Raw genomic sequence first — 16,202 nt, 5'->3', positions numbered from 1 at the left:
TGTGTAGTGGGCATATCTTGTTCCCTGACGTGATAATTCTCTCCAGCTGAAAATGAGACTCTCAGATCACTTTGTGTCTGCCAACAAAGCAGCAGAAGCTGAAGATGACCAACTTCCTCATGTGTCACAGGGTGATCAGACGTTGCAACAAAAGACATGCAGGTGGTAGAGAGAAGAGAAAAAGCTTACAGCACCTGGTATTCCAAAGCAGTCTCCCATCTAAGTACTAACCAGGCCCAACCGTGCTTGGCTTCCGTGATCGGACAAGGTCGGATATGTTGAGGGTGGTGTGGCCGTAAGCAACAAAGTCTGTGACAAATGTGCATTATATTGGTACTGGAATCATACAGTTCCTCTATGTAACCAGATAATTGCCGAGAAAGGCTGATGTGTAGTGGGCATATCTTCTTCCCTGATGTGATTATTCTCTCCAGCTGAAACTGAGACTCTCAGATCACTTCGTGTCTGCCAACAAAGCAGCAGCAGCTGAAGATGACCAACTTCTTCACGTGTCACAGGGTGATCAGACGTTGCAACAAAAGACATGCAGGTGGTAGAGAGAAGAGAAAAAGCTTACAGCACCTGGTATTCCCAAGCTGTCTCCCATCCAAGTACTAAGCAGGCTCAACCCTGCTTGGCTTCCGAGATCAGACAAGGTCGGGCATGTTCAGGGTAGTGTGGCCGTAAGAAACAATGTGTCTGACAAATGTGCATTATATAAGTACAGGAATCATACGGTTCCTCTATGTAACCAGATAATTGCTGAGAAAGGCTGATGTGTAGTGGGCACATCTTCTTCCCTGACGTGATTATACTCTTCAGCTGAAACTGAGACTCTCAGATCACTTCGTGTCTTCCAACAAAGCAGCAGCAGCTGAAGATGGCCAACTTTCTCATGTGTCACAGGGTGATCAGACGTTGCAACAAAAGACATGCAGGTTGTAGAGAGAAGAGAAAATGCTTACAGCACCTGGTATTCCCAAGCAGTCTCCCATTAAAGTACTAACCAGGCCCAACCCTCCTTGGCTTCCGAGATCAGACGAGGTCGGGCTTATTCAGGGTGGTATGGCCGTAAGGAACAATTTCTGTGACAAATGTGCATTATATAGGTACTGGAATCATACAATTCCTCTATGTAACCAGATAATTGCAGAGAAAGGCTGACTTGTTATGGGCACATCTTCTTCCCTGATGTGATTATTCTCTGCAGCTGAAACTGAGACTCTCAGATCACTTCGTGTCTGCCAACAAAGCAGCAGCAGCTGAAGATGACCAACTTCCTCATGTGTCACAGGGGGATCAGACGTTGCAACAAAAGACATGCAGGTGGTCGAGAGAAGACAAAAAGCTTACAGCTCCTGGTATTCCCAAGCGGTCTCCCATTTAAGTACTAACCAGGCCCAACCCTCCTTGGCTTCCGAGATAAGACGAGGTCGGGCATGTTCAGGGTGGTGTGGCCGTAAGCAACAATGTCTGTGACAAATGTGCATTATATAGGTACTGGAATCATACGGTTCCTCTATGTAACCAGATAATTGCAGAGAAAAGCTGACTTGTAGTGGGCACATCTTCTTCCCTGACGTGATTATTCTCTGCAGCTGAAACTGAGACTCTCAGATCACTTCGTGTCTGCCAACAAAGCAGCAGCAGCTGAAGATGACCAACTTCCTCATGTGTCACAGGGTGATCAGACGTTGCAACAAAAGACATGCAGGTGGTAGAGAGAAGAGAAAAAGCTTAAAGCACCTGGTATTCCCAGGCAGTCTACCTTCCAAGTACTAACCAGGCCCAAACCTGCTTGGCTTCCGAGATCGTGCTTATTCAGGGTGGTGTGGCTGTAAGCAACAATATATGTGACAAATGTGCCTTATATAAGTACTGGAATCATACACTTCCTCTATGTAACCAGATAATTGCCGAGAAAGGCTGACTTGTAGTGGGCACATCTTCTTCCCTGATGTGATTATTCTCTGCAGCTGAAACTGAGACTCTCAGATCACTTTGTGTCTGCCAACAAAGCAGCAGCAGCTGAAGATGACCAACTTCCTCATGTGTCACAGGGTGATCAGACGTTGCAACAAAAGACATGCAGGTGGTAGAGAGAAGAGAAAAAGCTTACAGCACCTGGTATTCCAAAGCAGTCTCCCATGTAAGTACTAACCAGGCCCATCCGTGCTTGGCTTCCGAGATCGGACAAGGTCGGATATGTTGAGGGTGGTGTGGCCGTAAGCAACAAAGTCTGTGACAAATGTGCATTATATTGGTACTGGAATCATACAGTTCCTCTATGTAACCAGATAATTGCCGAGAAAGGCTGATGTGTAGTGGGCATATCTTCTTCCCTGATGTGATTATTCTCTCCAGCTGAAACTGAGACTCTCAGATCACTTTGTGTCTGCCAACAAAGCAGCAGCAGCTGAAGATGACCAACTTCCTCATGTGTCACAGGGTGATCAGACGTTGCAACAAAAGACATGCAGGTGGTAGAGAGAAGAGAAAAAGCTTACAGCACCTGGTATTCCCAAGCAGTCTCCCACCCAAGTACTAACCAGGCACAACCCCGCTTGGCTTCCGAGATCGGACGAGGTCGGGCATATTATATTCAGGGTGGTGTGGCCGTAAGCGACAATCTCTGTGACAAATGTGCATTATATAGGTACTGGAATCATACGGTTCCTCTATGTAACCAGATAATTGCAGAGAAAGGCTTATGTGTAGTGGGCACATCTTCTTCCCTGACGTGATTATTCTCTGCAGCTGAAACTGAGACTCTCAGATCACTTCGTGTCTGCCAACAAAGCAGCAGAAGCTGAAGATGACCAACTTCCTCATGTGTCACAGGGTGATCAGACGTTGCAACAAAAGACATTCAGGTGGTCCAGAGAAGAGATAAAGCTTACAGCACCTGGTATTCCCAAGTGGTCTCCCACCCAAGTACTAACCAGGCCAACCGTGCTTGGCTTCCGAGATCAGACGAGGTCAGGCATATTGAGGGTGGTGTGGCCGTAAGCAACAATGTCTGTGACAAATGTGCATTATATAGGTACTGGAATCATACAGTTCCTCTATGTAACCAGATAATTGCCGAGAAAGGCTGATGTGTAGGGGGCACATCTTCTTCCCTGACGTTATTATTCTCTTCAGTTGAAAATGAGACTCTCAGATCACTTCGTGTCTGCCAACAAAGCAGCAGAAGCTGAAGATGACAAACTTCCTCATGTGTCACAGGGTGATCAGATGTTGCAACAAAAGACATGCAGGTGGTAGAGAGAAGATAAAAAGCTTACAGCACCTGGTATTCCCAAGCAGTCTCCCATTGAAGTACGAACCAGGCCCAACCCTGCTTGGCTTCCAGGATAAGACAAGGTGGGGCTTATTCAGGGTGGTGTGGCCGTAAGCAACAATGTTTGTTACAAATGTGAATTATATAGGTACTGGAATCATACACTTCCTCTATGAAACCAGATAATTGCCGAGAAAGGCTGATGTGTAGTGGGCATATCATCTTCTCTGATGTGATCATTCTCTTCAGCTGAAACTGAGACTCTCAGATCACTTCGTGTCTGCCAACAAAGCAGCAGCAGCTGAAGATGACCAACTTCCTCATGTGTCACAGGGTGATCAGACGTTGCAACAAAACACATGCAGGTGGTAGAGAGAAGAGAAAAAGCTTACAGCACCTGGTATTCCCAAGCGGTCTCCCACCCAAGTACTAACCAGGCCCAACAATGCTTGGCTTCCGAGATCAGACGAGGTCAGGCAAATTCAGGGTGGTGTGGCCGTAAGTAACAATGTCTGTGACAAATGTGCATTATATAAGTACAGGAATCATACGGTTCCTCTATGTAACCAGATAATTGATGAGAAAGGCTGATGTGTAGTGGGCACATCTTCTTCCCTGACGTGATTATTCTCTTCAGCTGAAACTGAGATTCTCAGTTCACTTCGTGTCTTCCAACAAAGCAGCAGCAGCTGAAGATGACCAACTTCTTCACGTGTCACAGGGTGATCAGACGTTGCAACAAAAGACATGCAGGTGGTAGAGAGAAGAGAAAAAGCTTACAGCACCTGGTATTCCCAAGCTGTCTCCCATCCAAGTACTAACCAGGTACAACCCTGCTTGGCGTCCGAGATCAGACGAGGTCGGGCTTATTCAGGGTGGTGTGGCCGTAAGCAACAATGTCTCTGACAAATGTGCATTATATAGGTACTTGAATCATACGGTTCCTCTATGCAACCAGATAATTGCCGAGAAAGGCTGATGTGTAGCGGGCAAATCATCTTCTCTGATGTGATCATTCTCTGTAGCTGAAACTGAGACTCTCAGATCACTTTGTGTCTGCCAACAAAGCAGCAGCAGCTGAAGATGACCAACTTCCTCATGTGTCACAGGGTGATCAGACGTTGCAACAAAAGACATGCAGGTGGTCGAGAGAAGACAAAAAGCTTACAGCTCCTGGTATTCCCAAGTGGTCTCCCATCCAAGTACTAACCAGGCCCAACCCTCCTTGGCTACCGAGATCAGACGAGGTCGGGCATGTTCAGGGTGGTGTGGCCGTAAGCAACAATGTCTGTGACAAATGTGCATTATATAGGTACTGGAATCATACGGTTCCTCTATGTAACCAGATAATTGCCGAGAAAGGCTGACTTGTAGTGGGTTCATCTTCTTCCCTCATGTGATCATTCTCTGCAGCTGAAACTGAGACTCTCAGATCACTTCGTGTCTGCCAACAAAGCAGCAGAAGCTGAAGATGACCACCTTCCTCATGTGTCACAGGGTGATCAGACGTTGCAACAAAAGACATGCAGGTGGTCGAGAGAAAAGAAAAAGCTTACAGCACCTGGTATTCCCAAGAGGTCTTCCATCCAAGTACTAACCACGCCCAACCCTCCTTGGCTTCCGAGATCAGACGAGGTCGGGTATGTTCAGGGTGGTGTGGCCGTAAGCAACAATGTCTCTGACAAATGTGCATTATATAGGTACTGGAATCATACGGTTCCTCTATGCAACCAGATCATTTCCGAGAAAGGCTGATGTGTAGTGGGCACATCTTCTTCCCTGACGTGATTATTCTCTGCAGCTGAAACTGAGACTCTCAGATCACTTTGTGTCTGCCAACAAAGCAGCAGCAGCTGAAGATGACCAACTTCCTCATGTGTCACAGGGTGATCAGACGTTGCAACAAAAGACATGGAGGTGGTAGAGAGAAGAGAATCAGCTTACAGCACCTGGTATTCCCAGATAGTCCACCATCCAAGTACTAACCAGGCCCAACCCTGCTTTTCTTCCAAGATCAGACGAGGTCAGGCATATTCAGGGTGGTGCGGCCGTAAGCAACAATAGCTGTGACAAATGTGCATTATATAGGTACTGGAATCATACACTTCTTCTATGTAACCAGATAATTGCAGAGAAAGGCTGACTTGTAGTGGGCACATCTTCTTCCCTGACGTGATTATTCTCTGTAGCTGAAACTGAGACTCTCAGATCACTTTGTGTCTGCCAACAAAGCAGCAGCAGCTGAAGATGACCAACTTCCTCATGTGTCACAGGGTGATCAGACGTTGCAACAAAAGACATGCAGGTGGTAGAGAGAAGAGAAGAAGCTTACAGCACCTGGTATTCCCAAGCAGTCTCCCATCCAAGCACTAAGCAGGCTCAACCCTGCTTGGCTTCCGAGATCATACGAGGTCGGGCATGTTCAGGGTGGTGTGGCCGTAAGCAACAATGTCTCTGACAAATGTGCATTATATAGGTACTGGAAGCATACGGTTCCTCTATGCAACCAGATAATTGCCGAGAAAGGCTGATGTGTAGCGGGCATATAATCTTCTCTGATGTGATCATTCTCTTCAGCTGAAACTGAGACTCTCAGATCACTTCGTGTCTGCCAACAAAGCAGCAGAAGCTGAAGATGACCAACTTCCTCATGTGTCACAGGGTGATCAGACGTTGCAACAAAAGACATGCAGGTGGTAGAGAGAAGAGAAGAAGCTTACATCACCTGGTATTCCGAAGTGGTCTCCCATCCAAGTACTAACCAGGCCCAACCCTGCTTTTCTTCCAAGATCAGACGAGGTCAGGCATATTCAGGGTGGTGCGGCCGTAAGCAACAATAGCTGTGACAAATGTGCATTATATAGGTACTGGAATCATACACTTCTTCTATGTAACCAGATAATTGCAGAGAAAGGCTGACTTGTAGTGGGCACAACTTCTTCCCTGATGTGATTATTCTCTTCAGCTGAAACTGAGACTCTCAGATCACTTCGTGTCTGCCAACAAAGCAGCAGAAGCTGAAGATGACCAACTTCCTCATGTGTAACAGGGTGATCAGACGTTGCAACAAAAGACATGCAGGTGGTATAGAGAAGAGAAAAAGCTTACAGCACCTGGTATTCCCAAGCGGTCTCCCATTCAAGTCCTAACCAGGCCCAACCCTGCTTGGCTTCCGAGATCAGACGAGGTCGGGCTTATTCAGGGTGGTGTGGCCGTAAGCAACAATAGCTGTGACAAATGTGCATTATATAGGTACTGGGATCATACACTTCCTCTGTGTAACCAGATAATTGCCGAAAAAGGCTGACTTGTAGTGGGTTCATCTTCCTCCTTGATGTGATTATTCTCTTCAGCTGAAAATGAGACTCTCAGATCACCTCGTGTCTATCAACAAAGCAGCAGCAGCTGAAGATGACCAACTTCTTCACGTGTCACAGGGTGATCAGACGTTGCAACAAAAGACATGCAGGTGGTAGAGAGAAGAGAAGAAGCTTACAGCACCTGGTATTCCCAAGCAGTCTCCCATCCAAGCACTAAGCAGGCTCAACCCTGCTTGGCTTCCGAGATCATACGAGGTCGGGCATGTTCAGGGTGGTGTGGCCGTAAGCAACAATGTCTCTGACAAATGTGCATTATATAGGTACTGGAAGCATACGGTTCCTCTATGCAACCAGATAATTGCCGAGAAAGGCTGATGTGTAGCGGGCATATAATCTTCTCTGATGTGATCATTCTCTTCAGCTGAAACTGAGACTCTCAGATCACTTCGTGTCTGCCAACAAAGCAGCAGAAGCTGAAGATGACCAACTTCCTCATGTGTCACAGGGTGATCAGACGTTGCAACAAAAGACATGCAGGTGGTAGAGAGAAGAGAAGAAGCTTACATCACCTGGTATTCCGAAGTGGTCTCCCATCCAAGTACTAACCAGGCCCAACCCTGCTTTTCTTCCAAGATCAGACGAGGTCAGGCATATTCAGGGTGGTGCGGCCGTAAGCAACAATAGCTGTGACAAATGTGCATTATATAGGTACTGGAATCATACACTTCTTCTATGTAACCAGATAATTGCAGAGAAAGGCTGACTTGTAGTGGGCACAACTTCTTCCCTGATGTGATTATTCTCTTCAGCTGAAACTGAGACTCTCAGATCACTTCGTGTCTGCCAACAAAGCAGCAGAAGCTGAAGATGACCAACTTCCTCATGTGTAACAGGGTGATCAGACGTTGCAACAAAAGACATGCAGGTGGTATAGAGAAGAGAAAAAGCTTACAGCACCTGGTATTCCCAAGCGGTCTCCCATTCAAGTCCTAACCAGGCCCAACCCTGCTTGGCTTCCGAGATCAGACGAGGTCGGGCTTATTCAGGGTGGTGTGGCCGTAAGCAACAATATCGGTGACAAGTGTGCATTATATAGGTACTGGGATCATACACTTCCTCTGTGTAACCAGATAATTGCCGAAAAAGGCTGACTTGTAGTGGGTTCATCTTCCTCCTTGATGTGATTATTCTCTTCAGCTGAAAATGAGACTCTCAGATCACCTCGTGTCTATCAACAAAGCAGCAGCAGCTGAAGATGACCAACTTCTTCACGTGTCACAGGGTGATCAGACGTTGCAACAAAAGACTTGCAGGTGGTAGAGAGAAGAGAAAAAGCTTACAGCACCTGGTGTTCCCAAGCTGTCTCCCATCCAAGTACTAACCAGGTACAACCCTGTTTGGCGTCCGAGATCAGACGAGGTCGGGCTTATTCAGGGTGGTGTGGCCGTAAGCAACAATGTCTCTGACAAATGTGCATTATATAGGTACTGGAATCATACGGTTCCTCTATGCAACCAGATAATTGCCGAGAAAGGCTGATGTGTAGCGGGCAAATCATCTTCTCTGATGTGATCATTCTCTGCAACTGAAACTGAGACTCTCAGATCACTTTGTGTCAGCCAACAAAGCAGCAGCAGCTGAAGATGACCAACTTCCTCATGTGTCACAGGGTGATCAGACGTTGCAACAAAAGACATGCAAGTGGTAGAGAGAAGAGAAAAAGCTTACAGCACCTGGTATTCCCAGAATGTCTACCACCCAAGTACTAACCAGGCCCAAACCTGCTTGGCTTCTGAGATCAGATGAGGTTGGGCATATTCAGGGTGGTGTGGCCGTAAGCAACCATAACTGTGACAAATGTGCATTATATAGGTACTGGAATCATACAGTTCCTCTGTGTAACCAGATAATTGCCGAAAAAGGCTGACTTGTAGTGGGTTCATCTTCATCCTTGATGTGATTATTCTCTTCAGCTGAAACTGAGACTCTCAGATCACCTCGTGTCTATCAACAAAGCAGCAGCAGCTGAAGATGACCAACTTCTTCACGTGTCACAGGGTGATCAGACGTTGCAACAAAAGACATGCAGGTGGTAGAGAGAAGAGAAAAAGCTTACAGCACCTGGTATTCCCAAGATGTCTCCCATCCAAGTACTAACCAGGTACAACCTTCTTGGTGTCCGAGATCAGGCGAGGTCGGGCTTATTCAGGGTGGTGTGGCCGTAAGCAACAATGTCTCTGACAAATGTGCATTATATAGGTACTGGAATCATACGGTTCCTCTATGCAACCAGATAATTGCCGAGAAAGGCTGATGTGTAGCGGGCAAATCATCTTCTCTGATGTGATCATTCTCTGCAACTGAAACTGAGACTCTCAGATCACTTTGTGTCAGCCAACAAAGCAGCAGCAGCTGAATATGACCAACTTCCTCATGTGTCACAGGGTGATCAGACGTTGCAACAAAAGACATGCAGGTTGTAGAGAGAAGAGAAAACGCTTACAGCACCTGGTATTCCCAAGCAGTCTCCCATCCAAGTACTAAGGAGGCTCAACCCTGCTTGGCTTCCGAGATCAGACGAGGTCGGGCATGTTCAGGGTGGTGTGGCCGTAAGCAACAATGTGTCTGACAAATGTGCATTATATAACTACAGGAATCATACGGTTCCTCTATGTAACCAGATAATTGCTGAGAAAGGCTGATGTGTAGTCGGCACATCTTCTTCCCTGACGTGATTATTCTCTTCAGTTGAAACTGAGACTCTCAGATCACTTCGTGTTTTCCAACAAAGCAGCAGCAGCTGAAGATGGCCAACTTCCTCGTGTGTCACAGGGTGATCAGACGTTGCAACAAAAGACATGCAGGTTGTAGAGAGAAGAGAAAACGCTTACAGCACCTGGTATTCCCAAGCAGTCTCCCATTAAAGTACTAACCAGGCCCAACCCTCCTTGGCTACCGAGATCAGACGAGGTCGGGCATGTTCAGGGTGGTGTGGCCGTAAGCAACAATGTCTGTGACAAATGTGCATTATATAGGTACTGGAATCATACGGTTCCTCTATGTAACCAGATAATTGCCGAGAAAGGCTGACTTGTAGTGGGCACATCTTCTTCCCTCATGTGATCATTCTCTGCAGCTGAAACTGAGACTCTCAGATCACTTCGTGTCTGCCAACAAAGCAGCAGAAGCTGAAGATGACCAACTTCCTCATGTGTCACAGGGTGATCAGACGTTGCAACAAAAGACATGCAGGTGGTTGAGAGAAGAGAAAAAGCTTACAGCACCTGGTGTTCCCAAGCTGTCTCCCATCCAAGTACTAACCAGGTACAACCCTGTTTGGCGTCCGAGATCAGACGAGGTCGGGCTTATTCAGGGTGGTGTGGCCGTAAGCAACAATGTCTCTGACAAATGTGCATTATATAGGTACTGGAATCATACGGTTCCTCTATGCAACCAGATAATTGCCGAGAAAGGCTGATGAGTAGCGGGCAAATCATCTTCTCTGATGTGATCATTCTCTGCAACTGAAACTGAGACTCTCAGATCACTTTGTGTCAGCCAACAAAGCAGCAGCAGCTGAAGATGACCAACTTCCTCATGTGTCACAGGGTGATCAGACGTTGCAACAAAAGACATGCAGGTGGTAGAGAGAAGAGAAAAAGCTTACAGCACCTGGTATTCCCAGAATGTCTACCATCCAAGTACTAACCAGGCCCAAACCTCCTTGGCTTCTGAGATCAGATGAGGTTGGGCATATTCAGGGTGGTGTGGCCGTAAGCAACCATAACTGTGACAAATGTGCATTATATAGGTACTGGAATCATACGGTTCCTCTATGCAACCAGATAATTGCCGAGAAAGGCTGATGTGTAGCGGGCAAATCATCTTCTCTGATGTGATCATTCTCTGCAACTGAAACTGAGACTCTCAGATCACTTTGTGTCAGCCAACAAAGCAGCAGCAGCTGAAGATGACCAACTTCCTCATGTGTCACAGGGTGATCAGACGTTGCAACAAAAGACATGCAGGTGGTCGAGAGAAGAGAAAAAGCTTACAGCACCTGGTATTCCCAAGAGGTCTTCCATCCAAGTACTAAGGAGGCTCAACCCTGCTTGGCTTCCGAGATCAGACGAGGTCGGGCATGTTCAGGGTGGTGTGGCCGTAAGCAACAATGTGTCTGACAAATGTGCATTATATAACTACAGGAATCATACGGTTCCTCTATGTAACCAGATAATTGCCGAGAAAGGCTGATGAGTAGCGGGCAAATCATCTTCTCTGATGTGATCATTCTCTGCAACTGAAACTGAGACTCTCAGATCACTTTGTGTCAGCCAACAAAGCAGCAGCAGCTGAAGATGACCAACTTCCTCATGTGTCACAGGGTGATCAGACGTTGCAACAAAAGACATGCAGGTTGTAGAGAGAAGAGAAAACGCTTACAGCACCTGGTATTCCCAAGCAGTCTCCCATTAAAGTACTAACCAGGCCCAACCCTCCTTGGCTACCGAGATCAGACGAGGTCGGGCATGTTCAGGGTGGTGTGGCCGTAAGCAACAATGTCTGTGACAAATGTGCATTATATAGGTACTGGAATCATACGGTTCCTCTATGTAACCAGATAATTGCCGAGAAAGGCTGACTTGTAGTGGGCAAATCTTCTTCCCTCATGTGATTATTCTCTGCAGCTGAAACTGAGACTCTCAGATCACTTCGTGTCTACCAACAAAGCAGCAGCAGCTGAAGATGACCAACTCCCTCATGTGTCACAGGGTGATCAGACGTTGCAACAAAAGACATGCAGGTGGTAGAGAGAAGAGAAAAAGCTTACAGCACCTGGTGTTCCCAAGAGGTCTCCCATCCAAGTACTAACCAGGTACAACCCTGTTTGGCGTCCGAGATCAGACGAGGTCGGGCATGTTCAGGGTGGTGTGGCCGTAAGCAACAATGTCTCTGACAAATGTGCATTATATAGGTACTGGAATCATACGGTTCCTCTATGTAACCAGATAATTGCCGAGAAAAGCTGATAAGTAGTGGGCACATCTTCTTCCCTGACGTGATTATTCTCTCGAGCTGAAACTGAGACTCTCAGATCACTTCGTGTCTGCCAACAAAGCAGCAGCAGCTGAAGATGACCAACTTCCTCATGTGTCACAGGGTGATCAGACGTTGCAACAAAAGACATGCAGGTGGTAGAGAGAAGAGAAAAAGCTTACAGCACCTGGTGTTCCCAAGCTGTCTCCCATCCAAGTACTAACCAGGTACAACCCTGTTTGGCGTCCGAGATCAGACGAGGTCGGGCTTATTCAGGGTGGTGTGGCCGTAAGCAACAATGTCTCTGACAAATGTGCATTATATAGGTACTGGAATCATACGGTTCCTCTATGCAACCAGATAATTGCTGAGAAAGGCTGATGTGTAGCGCGCAAATCATCTTCTCTGATGTGATCATTCTCTGCAACTGAAACTGAGACTCTCAGATCACTTTGTGTCTGCCAACAAAGCAGCAGCAGTAACTGAAGATGACCAACTTCCTCATGTGTCACAGGGTGATCAGACGTTGCAACAAAAGACATGCAGGTGGTAGAGAGAAGAGAAGAAGCTTACAGCACCTTGTATTCCCAAGCGGTCTCCCATCCAAGTACTAACCAGCCCCAACCCTGCTTGGCTTCCGAGATCAGACGAGGTCGGGCATATTCAGGGTGGTGTGGCCGTAAGCGACAATTTCTGTGACAAATGTGCATTATATAGGTAATGGAGTCATACGGTTCCTCTATGTAACCAGATAATTGCCGAGAAAGGCTGATGTGTAGTGGGCACATCTTGTTCCCTGACGTGATAATTCTCTCCAGCTGAAAATGAGACTCTCAGATCACTTTGTGTCTGCCAACAAAGCAGCAGAAGCTGAAGATGACCAACTTCCTCATGTGTCACAGGGTGATCAGACGTTGCAACAAAAGACATGCAGGTGGTAGAGAGAAGAGAAGAAGCTTACAGCACCTGGTATTCCAAAGCAGTCTCCCATCTAAGTACTAACCAGGCCCAACCGTGCTTGGCTTCCGTGATCGGACAAGGTCGGATATGTTGAGGGTGGTGTGGCCGTAAGCAACAAAGTCTGTGACAAATGTGCATTATATTGGTACTGGAATCATACAGTTCCTCTATGTAACCAGATAATTGCCGAGAAAGGCTGATGTGTAGTGGGCATATCTTCTTCCCTGATGTGATTATTCTCTCCAGCTGAAACTGAGACTCTCAGATCACTTCGTGTCTGCCAACAAAGCAGCAGCAGCTGAAGATGACCAACTTCTTCACGTGTCACAGGGTGATCAGACGTTGCAACAAAAGACATGCAGGTGGTAGAGAGAAGAGAAAAAGCTTACAGCACCTGGTATTCCCAAGCTGTCTCCCATCCAAGTACTAAGCAGGCTCAACCCTGCTTGGCTTCCGAGATCAGACAAGGTCGGGCATGTTCAGGGTAGTGTGGCCGTAAGAAACAATGTGTCTGACAAATGTGCATTATATAAGTACAGGAATCATACGGTTCCTCTATGTAACCAGATAATTGTTGAGAAAGGCTGATGTGTAGTGGGCACATCTTCTTCCCTGACGTGATTATTCTCTTCAGCTGAAACTGAGACTCTCAGATCACTTCGTGTCTTCCAACAAAGCAGCAGCAGCTGAAGATGGCCAACTTTCTCATGTGTCACAGGGTGATCAGACGTTGCAACAAAAGACATGCAGGTTGTAGAGAGAAGAGAAAATGCTTACAGCACCTGGTATTCCCAAGCAGTCTCCCATTAAAGTACTAACCAGGCCCAACCCTCCTTGGCTTCCGAGATCAGACGAGGTCGGGCTTATTCAGGGTGGTATGGCCGTAAGGAACAATTTCTGTGACAAATGTGCATTATATAGGTACTGGAATCATACAATTCCTCTATGTAACCAGATAATTGCAGAGAAAGGCTGACTTGTTATGGGCACATCTTCTTCCCTGATGTGATTATTCTCTGCAGCTGAAACTGAGACTCTCAGATCACTTCGTGTCTGCCAACAAAGCAGCAGCAGCTGAAGATGACCAACTTCCTCATGTGTCACAGGGGGATCAGACGTTGCAACAAAAGACATGCAGGTGGTCGAGAGAAGACAAAAAGCTTACAGCTCCTGGTATTCCCAAGCGGTCTCCCATTTAAGTACTAACCAGGCCCAACCCTCCTTGGCTTCCGAGATAAGACGAGGTCGGGCATGTTCAGGGTGGTGTGGCCGTAAGCAACAATGTCTGTGACAAATGTGCATTATATAGGTACTGGAATCATACGGTTCCTCTATGTAACCAGATAATTGCAGAGAAAAGCTGACTTGTAGTGGGCACATCTTCTTCCCTGACGTGATTATTCTCTGCAGCTGAAACTGAGACTCTCAGATCACTTCGTGTCTGCCAACAAAGCAGCAGCAGCTGAAGATGACCAACTTCCTCATGTGTCACAGGGTGATCAGACGTTGCAACAAAAGACATGCAGGTGGTAGAGAGAAGAGAAAAAGCTTAAAGCACCTGGTATTCCCAGGCAGTCTACCTTCCAAGTACTAACCAGGCCCAAACCTGCTTGGCTTCCGAGATCGTGCTTATTCAGGGTGGTGTGGCTGTAAGCAACAATATATGTGACAAATGTGCCTTATATAAGTACTGGAATCATACACTTCCTCTATGTAACCAGATAATTGCCGAGAAAGGCTGACTTGTAGTGGGCACATCTTCTTCCCTGATGTGATTATTCTCTGCAGCTGAAACTGAGACTCTCAGATCACTTTGTGTCTGCCAACAAAGCAGCAGCAGCTGAAGATGACCAACTTCCTCATGTGTCACAGGGTGATCAGACGTTGCAACAAAAGACATGCAGGTGGTAGAGAGAAGAGAAAAAGCTTACAGCACCTGGTATTCCAAAGCAGTCTCCCATGTAAGTACTAACCAGGCCCAACCGTGCTTGGCTTCCGAGATCGGACAAGGTCGGATATGTTGAGGGTGGTGTGGCCGTAAGCAACAAAGTCTGTGACAAATGTGCATTATATTGGTACTGGAATCATACAGTTCCTCTATGTAACCAGATAATTGCCGAGAAAGGCTGATGTGTAGTGGGCATATCTTCTTCCCTGATGTGATTATTCTCTGCAGCTGAAACTGAGACTCTCAGATCACTTCGTGTCTGCCAACAAAGCAGCAGAAGCTGAAGATGACCAACTTCCTCATGTGTCACAGGGTGATCAGACGTTGCAACAAAAGACATTCAGGTGGTCCAGAGAAGAGATAAAGCTTACAGCACCTGGTATTCCCAAGTGGTCTCCCACCCAAGTACTAACCAGGCCAACCGTGCTTGGCTTCCGAGATCAGACGAGGTCAGGCATGTTCAGGGTGGTGTTGCCGTAAGCGACAATGTCTGTGACAAATGTGCATTATATAGGTACTGGAATCATACAGTTCCTCTATGTAACCAGATAATTGCCGAGAAAGGCTTATGTGTAGTGGGCACATCTTCTTCCCTGACGTGATTATTCTCTGCAGCTGAAACTGAGACTCTCAGATCACTTCGTGTCTGCAAACAAAGCAGCAGAAGCTGAAGATGACCAACTTCCTCATGTGTCACAGGGTGATCAGACGTTGCAACAAAAGACATTCAGGTGGTCCAGAGAAGAGATAAAGCTTACAGCACCTGGTATTCCCAAGCAGTCTCCCACCCAAGTACTAACCAGGCCAAACGTGCTTGGCTTCCGAGATCAGACGAGGTCAGGCATATTGAGGGTGGTGTGGCCGTAAGCAACAATGTCTGTGACAAATGTGCATTATATAGGTACTGGAATCATACAGTTCCTCTATGTAACCAGATAATTGCCGAGAAAGGCTGATGTGTAGGGGGCACATCTTCTTCCCTGACGTTATTATTCTCTTCAGTTGAAAATGAGACTCTCAGATCACTTCGTGTCTGCCAACAAAGCAGCAGAAGCTGAAGATGACAAACTTCCTCATGTGTCACAGGGTGATCAGATGTTGCAACAAAAGACATGCAGGTGGTAGAGAGAAGAGAAAAAGCTTACAGCACCTGGTATTCCCAAGCAGTCTCCCATTGAAGTACGAACCAGGCCCAACCCTGCTTGGCTTCCAGGATAAGACAAGGTGGGGCTTATTCAGGGTGGTGTGGCCATAAGCAACAATGTTTGTTACAAATGTGAATTATATAGGTACTGGAATCATACAGTTCCTCTATGTAACCAGATAATTGCCGAGAAAGGCTGATGTGTAGTGGGCATATCATCTTCTCTGATGTGATCATTCTCTTCAGCTGAAACTGAGACTCTCAGATCACTTCGTGTCTGCCAACAAAGCAGCAGCAGCTGAAGATGACCAACTTCCTCATGTGTCACAGGGTGATCAGACGTTGCAACAAAACACATGCAGGTGGTAGAGAGAAGAGAAAACGCTTACAGCACCTGGTATTCCCAAGCGGTCTCCCACCCAAGTACTAACCAGGCCCAACAATGCTTGGCTTCCGAGATCAGACGAGGTCAGGCAAATTCAGGGTGGTGTGGCCGTAAGTAACAATGTC

At 46.8% G+C, this 16,202-nt stretch overlaps 38 pseudogenes; all 38 read right to left on the bottom strand.

Moving 5' to 3' along the window:
• Positions 1 to 182: 182 nt before the first annotated feature.
• LOC140295518 (5S ribosomal RNA) lies at positions 183 to 301 on the bottom strand (annotated as a pseudogene).
• A 269-nt stretch (positions 302 to 570) lies between these two features.
• Positions 571 to 689, bottom strand: LOC140294936 (5S ribosomal RNA; annotated as a pseudogene).
• Positions 690 to 958: 269 nt separating this feature from the next.
• On the bottom strand, positions 959 to 1,077 carry LOC140318386 (5S ribosomal RNA; annotated as a pseudogene).
• Positions 1,078 to 1,346: 269 nt separating this feature from the next.
• LOC140288923 (5S ribosomal RNA) lies at positions 1,347 to 1,465 on the bottom strand (annotated as a pseudogene).
• A 647-nt stretch (positions 1,466 to 2,112) lies between these two features.
• Positions 2,113 to 2,231, bottom strand: LOC140294682 (5S ribosomal RNA; annotated as a pseudogene).
• Positions 2,232 to 2,500: 269 nt separating this feature from the next.
• On the bottom strand, positions 2,501 to 2,624 carry LOC140271210 (5S ribosomal RNA; annotated as a pseudogene).
• Positions 2,625 to 2,893: 269 nt separating this feature from the next.
• LOC140290092 (5S ribosomal RNA) lies at positions 2,894 to 3,011 on the bottom strand (annotated as a pseudogene).
• Positions 3,012 to 3,280: 269 nt separating this feature from the next.
• On the bottom strand, positions 3,281 to 3,399 carry LOC140297294 (5S ribosomal RNA; annotated as a pseudogene).
• Positions 3,400 to 3,668: 269 nt separating this feature from the next.
• LOC140273249 (5S ribosomal RNA) lies at positions 3,669 to 3,787 on the bottom strand (annotated as a pseudogene).
• Positions 3,788 to 4,056: 269 nt separating this feature from the next.
• On the bottom strand, positions 4,057 to 4,175 carry LOC140290610 (5S ribosomal RNA; annotated as a pseudogene).
• A 269-nt stretch (positions 4,176 to 4,444) lies between these two features.
• LOC140299662 (5S ribosomal RNA) lies at positions 4,445 to 4,563 on the bottom strand (annotated as a pseudogene).
• Positions 4,564 to 4,832: 269 nt separating this feature from the next.
• LOC140300530 (5S ribosomal RNA) lies at positions 4,833 to 4,951 on the bottom strand (annotated as a pseudogene).
• Positions 4,952 to 5,220: 269 nt separating this feature from the next.
• Positions 5,221 to 5,339, bottom strand: LOC140279084 (5S ribosomal RNA; annotated as a pseudogene).
• Positions 5,340 to 5,608: 269 nt separating this feature from the next.
• On the bottom strand, positions 5,609 to 5,727 carry LOC140289130 (5S ribosomal RNA; annotated as a pseudogene).
• A 269-nt stretch (positions 5,728 to 5,996) lies between these two features.
• Positions 5,997 to 6,115, bottom strand: LOC140283319 (5S ribosomal RNA; annotated as a pseudogene).
• A 269-nt stretch (positions 6,116 to 6,384) lies between these two features.
• Positions 6,385 to 6,503, bottom strand: LOC140300180 (5S ribosomal RNA; annotated as a pseudogene).
• Positions 6,504 to 6,772: 269 nt separating this feature from the next.
• Positions 6,773 to 6,891, bottom strand: LOC140289129 (5S ribosomal RNA; annotated as a pseudogene).
• Positions 6,892 to 7,160: 269 nt separating this feature from the next.
• LOC140283308 (5S ribosomal RNA) lies at positions 7,161 to 7,279 on the bottom strand (annotated as a pseudogene).
• A 269-nt stretch (positions 7,280 to 7,548) lies between these two features.
• Positions 7,549 to 7,667, bottom strand: LOC140300179 (5S ribosomal RNA; annotated as a pseudogene).
• Positions 7,668 to 7,936: 269 nt separating this feature from the next.
• On the bottom strand, positions 7,937 to 8,055 carry LOC140292625 (5S ribosomal RNA; annotated as a pseudogene).
• A 269-nt stretch (positions 8,056 to 8,324) lies between these two features.
• Positions 8,325 to 8,443, bottom strand: LOC140293892 (5S ribosomal RNA; annotated as a pseudogene).
• Positions 8,444 to 9,099: 656 nt separating this feature from the next.
• Positions 9,100 to 9,218, bottom strand: LOC140291160 (5S ribosomal RNA; annotated as a pseudogene).
• A 269-nt stretch (positions 9,219 to 9,487) lies between these two features.
• On the bottom strand, positions 9,488 to 9,606 carry LOC140315560 (5S ribosomal RNA; annotated as a pseudogene).
• Positions 9,607 to 9,875: 269 nt separating this feature from the next.
• Positions 9,876 to 9,994, bottom strand: LOC140292624 (5S ribosomal RNA; annotated as a pseudogene).
• Positions 9,995 to 10,263: 269 nt separating this feature from the next.
• On the bottom strand, positions 10,264 to 10,382 carry LOC140296367 (5S ribosomal RNA; annotated as a pseudogene).
• Positions 10,383 to 10,651: 269 nt separating this feature from the next.
• Positions 10,652 to 10,770, bottom strand: LOC140287897 (5S ribosomal RNA; annotated as a pseudogene).
• Positions 10,771 to 11,039: 269 nt separating this feature from the next.
• LOC140315548 (5S ribosomal RNA) lies at positions 11,040 to 11,158 on the bottom strand (annotated as a pseudogene).
• A 269-nt stretch (positions 11,159 to 11,427) lies between these two features.
• Positions 11,428 to 11,546, bottom strand: LOC140304149 (5S ribosomal RNA; annotated as a pseudogene).
• Positions 11,547 to 11,815: 269 nt separating this feature from the next.
• LOC140292623 (5S ribosomal RNA) lies at positions 11,816 to 11,934 on the bottom strand (annotated as a pseudogene).
• A 272-nt stretch (positions 11,935 to 12,206) lies between these two features.
• On the bottom strand, positions 12,207 to 12,325 carry LOC140301175 (5S ribosomal RNA; annotated as a pseudogene).
• A 269-nt stretch (positions 12,326 to 12,594) lies between these two features.
• LOC140295517 (5S ribosomal RNA) lies at positions 12,595 to 12,713 on the bottom strand (annotated as a pseudogene).
• Positions 12,714 to 12,982: 269 nt separating this feature from the next.
• On the bottom strand, positions 12,983 to 13,101 carry LOC140294935 (5S ribosomal RNA; annotated as a pseudogene).
• A 269-nt stretch (positions 13,102 to 13,370) lies between these two features.
• LOC140318380 (5S ribosomal RNA) lies at positions 13,371 to 13,489 on the bottom strand (annotated as a pseudogene).
• A 269-nt stretch (positions 13,490 to 13,758) lies between these two features.
• On the bottom strand, positions 13,759 to 13,877 carry LOC140288922 (5S ribosomal RNA; annotated as a pseudogene).
• Positions 13,878 to 14,524: 647 nt separating this feature from the next.
• On the bottom strand, positions 14,525 to 14,643 carry LOC140293539 (5S ribosomal RNA; annotated as a pseudogene).
• Positions 14,644 to 14,912: 269 nt separating this feature from the next.
• On the bottom strand, positions 14,913 to 15,030 carry LOC140287149 (5S ribosomal RNA; annotated as a pseudogene).
• Positions 15,031 to 15,299: 269 nt separating this feature from the next.
• LOC140296140 (5S ribosomal RNA) lies at positions 15,300 to 15,417 on the bottom strand (annotated as a pseudogene).
• Positions 15,418 to 16,074: 657 nt separating this feature from the next.
• LOC140284444 (5S ribosomal RNA) lies at positions 16,075 to 16,193 on the bottom strand (annotated as a pseudogene).
• Positions 16,194 to 16,202: the final 9 nt, after the last annotated feature.

Source organism: Leuresthes tenuis, unplaced genomic scaffold (assembly GCF_036924035.1).
Source record: "Leuresthes tenuis unplaced genomic scaffold, fLeuTen1.0.hap1 SCAF_1, whole genome shotgun sequence".
Classification (NCBI taxonomy): domain Eukaryota; kingdom Metazoa; phylum Chordata; class Actinopteri; order Atheriniformes; family Atherinopsidae; genus Leuresthes; species Leuresthes tenuis.
The sequence above is the reverse complement of the archived record's forward strand: the minus strand, read 5'-3'. Positions and strand labels throughout refer to the sequence as shown.